Source organism: Phalaenopsis equestris, unplaced genomic scaffold (assembly GCF_001263595.1).
Source record: "Phalaenopsis equestris unplaced genomic scaffold, ASM126359v1 Scaffold000096, whole genome shotgun sequence".
In the NCBI taxonomy this organism is placed as follows: Eukaryota; Viridiplantae; Streptophyta; class Magnoliopsida; order Asparagales; family Orchidaceae; genus Phalaenopsis; species Phalaenopsis equestris.
In genome coordinates this window covers 965,327-969,122 of record NW_018164538.1, presented here as the reverse complement: position 1 = coordinate 969,122, position 3,796 = coordinate 965,327, and the positions used below count along the sequence as shown (strand labels likewise).

The following is a 3,796-nucleotide window of genomic DNA, read 5'->3' as shown; positions in this document are numbered from 1 at the left end:
ATATATAGAGAGAGAGAGAGAGAGAGAGAGAGAGAGAGATATGCATACCACTTAATTCCTATATATTTACTTTTCTAGCACCTAAACTTCAATTTTTTACTTATATGCCTTTTAGCTATGCATGAAAATTTGTATTCCATTTTTTAAAGGTTAAAATAGTGTTATTTTTGTGATATGAAATATTTGGATGATATAAATGTAAAACATAAAATTTATGTGTTATATTGATGTGTAACGGACTCATATATATATATGCATATAGTACCATAATTTTTGTTACATCGCATACGTCGCACCTCGAACTTCTCAATCCAAGCCCAACATATTTCACATCACAAATTCTAACAGCTATTTTAGATTCTTGATGATTAATTGCAGTGGGCAGACACTACCAACCTCATTCTGGTGATTATAAACTATTTATCGAGCTTGGATTATTGACATATCTGATGCGACAGAGAATAATGCTTCAAGTAAGCTCTTCTACTTAAAATTGTGCATTTTTTCCACTACTATTTGACCATCAGATGATATCTACATGGATTTGACATTAAGATAATGTGTTATCATTAATAACATCAATATAGCCTGAAGATAAATGAAGATTTACATACATACCACTCAATTTTTATCATATATTTATATATTTAACGACTTAGCATTAATTTTTATATATATGCCACTTATGAATGATAAAGGTGCATTTTACTTTAATCGTTAAATCAGTGGTAATTTTGATGTGATATGGAAGATTTTGGTGATATAAATTTAAAAAGTGAAGTTTAGGTGTTTGATATGTGAACACATGAGAATTGAGTGGCATGCACGTAAATGCCTCATTTTTGGAATATTTACATACAAACCACTCAATTCCTACGTATTCACATATTTAACATCTAGGCATTAATTTTTACATGCATACCACCTGATGTATTTCACTTTTTAAAAGGATAAAGTGATATTTTCTTATGTGATATGAAAGTTTTGCATAAATGTAAAAAAGGCAAAGTTTAGGTGCCAGATATGTAAATACATAAAAATTGGCTGTATGTATGTAAATTCTCCTTTTTTATCTCTTTAGAGGCCACTGACCTGGCAAATGACATATCTGCATAGTATTGCATTCTTTTTTCTTATATTTCAATTTTTTTTTTTAATTTAAAAAAAAAATCTAATACACAATTTTGAGGCATCAACATATTGAAACACAATTTTTTATGTATTTATATATGTAATGTCTTAACTTTCATATTTGTCATGCATAACATTTAAATATGTAATATTACATCATTAATATCATTATTATAAACTGTTTACCTTTTTCTAATGACGTCAAAATGTTCTTATTTATACATAAGAATTGTGTTGGTGTTGGTATGTATGTAAATGTTCCTATTTATAATTTTATATTATAGTCGAGTGAGCTTTATGTAATGTTTTTGGATAAATGTCAATATGATAAATAAAACAAATGTTGAGCAATCTTGATTGGGAATTTGCATACATACCACCATACCACCCAGTTCCTATGTATTATTTACATATCTTGAACGAGAGATACGTTCGGAGTTCAATGAAATGATGTCATGTGGAGGTGAAAAAAAAAAATAAAAAAAAATCATTTTAGCGAAAGGGAATATTCTCCTCGTATTATTTCACATTATTCATGTGTTATTGTAATGATATTCATGTGTTATTGTGTTTAGAGAATATTCCCGGTTTTGTAATAACACAATAACACAATAACACATCAATACCATCACAATAACACCTGAATGATACATAATAACGCAGGAGAAATATCTTGTGTTACTGGGCCAGATCACAGGAAAACGCGCGTATTTCCTTGAAATCATGTGTTTGCATATTAGTGGACTCCGAAAATTTCTCTACGTTAGGAGTCCTGATAGAATAATTTTCCACATATATAACACCTGAACTTTGCTTTTGACATTTTTTCGAACCAAATCTTGCATATAAAAAATATCAACATTTTAACTTTTAAATAGTGAAATACAAATTTGCATGCACAAATAAGGCTATTTTTATGTAAAAATTCAAGTTTAGATGTTAGACATTTAAATACAATTGTCATTCAAGTTTAGTCATATAGGATGACTTGATTAGTCAATTGTCATACTCAGATAGTCAAATGACAAAAAGCTGCTCCTCAATTTGGCCTATGGCAATTTACACTCTTCAATTTGGAAGATGATTTTCTCCCTTGAGAGCTCTATGAATCTGCAAATTGCACTTTAAAATCTCTTGCAATTTGCACTTTATGATAGAGTATGAACTGAAAGCTATAAATTGAGAGTCAAGGTTGATACTCAAAAGTAATTGGTGATTAAAAAATAAAATTACATTCTTATACTTTATTCCTTTAATCAATATAAGTTGAGAGCATTTTATCTCTTTAAGATATTGTAATGAGGATGGTGTGGCTTAAGAGCAATTCAGGATCCAATAATTTAAGCTTATTATGTCCTTATTATTAAATTTTAGGTATTTACATATCTAGACCCAAACTTTACTTTTATGTGCATAACATCTTATGTTTCGTATTTCACTTTTTAAAAGTTAAAATATGATACGTTTGGTATCAAATATATGAGAATTGGGTGATATGTATGCGAATGCCCCTAAAATTAAATGTGCTTTCCGGCTTTTTTAAGATCAATGCTCATTTTTTGTTAAGATTAATTTTAAAATTAATAGCTCAATCTTATTAAATTTAAATTAAAGAAATATTTAGAATAGCTTCTAGGGCTAACACTTACTTATTTGGGGAAATGTTGCGATTGATTTAAATTGTGAGATAATGATGAGACACTAACAAGAGCCTATATTTGAGATATTTAGGGATTCGGGTGTCATGCACCTAATTTTATATTTGAGCTGTGAGATATGTAAACTGATGAGCTTTGGGTTCTATCAACGTAAAAATCCCTATACTTTTAGATGAGGGATGAGAGGATGAAGAAGTGGATCACATCATGCCGCCGAATACACAGTGGTGTGATTTGCATCATTGTCCGCACATCTGATTTACCAGACATAATAAACCTCACCAAAAAGCAATGGCCACCTCAGGTCACCTCAAGTTTCCACTATGAATAAAAAAATGAATATTTTTTAGTTGAGATTCCAAATCCCATAAATGGAGAATATTTGACAAACAATTGGGTCCTCCCTATTTGTAGTCATATAGGCCATAATGGGCTAAAACCACCTCAGGCTTCCACTATGAATAAAAAATGAATATTTTTTGGTTGAGATTCCAAACCTTCTCATTCCCATAAATGGAGAATATTTGACAAACAATTGGGTCCTCCCTATTTGTAGTCATATAGGCCATAATGGGCTAAAACCAAACTTTTCTTACTGCCCATCAATAATTGGGGCTGCTTCATTATGATACTGATGAACAAGAAGCCTATTTTTTGTGAACCATATTTATTTGGTCTCAATGAACGATGATTAATAGGTGAGAGAGATGAGAAGACGAGAAGAAAGGGGAACATTTAATTTATATTAGTTTGGTATCAAAATTTTGAACCCCCCATGAGGCATTAGATAATAATATGGGATTCTCATTAGATACTAATAAGAGTTATTATAATTGTATGTTAGTAATTTGTGATACGTACTTGTGCCATCCTGAGTTTCTTAGTTTAATGCTCTGAAAAATATTAGAAGTCTGATGGACAATTTAAATAATTAATATCAGATGGTTGAGATGAAGTTGTCAGCAAGCCTAATTTAATATTAAAATGACTAATTGAGACTAGTCTAG

The 3,796-nt window shown here is 30.1% G+C and overlaps 1 protein-coding gene across 2 annotated transcripts in view; it reads left to right on the top strand.

Moving 5' to 3' along the window:
- The window catches only part of LOC110020415 (ankyrin repeat domain-containing protein, chloroplastic), a 44,975-nt gene extending 44,444 nt beyond the window's left edge, over positions 1–531 (top strand). The window contains exon 8 of one of the 2 annotated variants that reach the window (XR_002293522.1): positions 379–531. The gene's annotated coding sequence lies outside the window, so the exon portion shown is untranslated. The other variant, XR_002293521.1, reaches the window with a different exon arrangement.
- Positions 532–3,796: the final 3,265 nt, after the last annotated feature.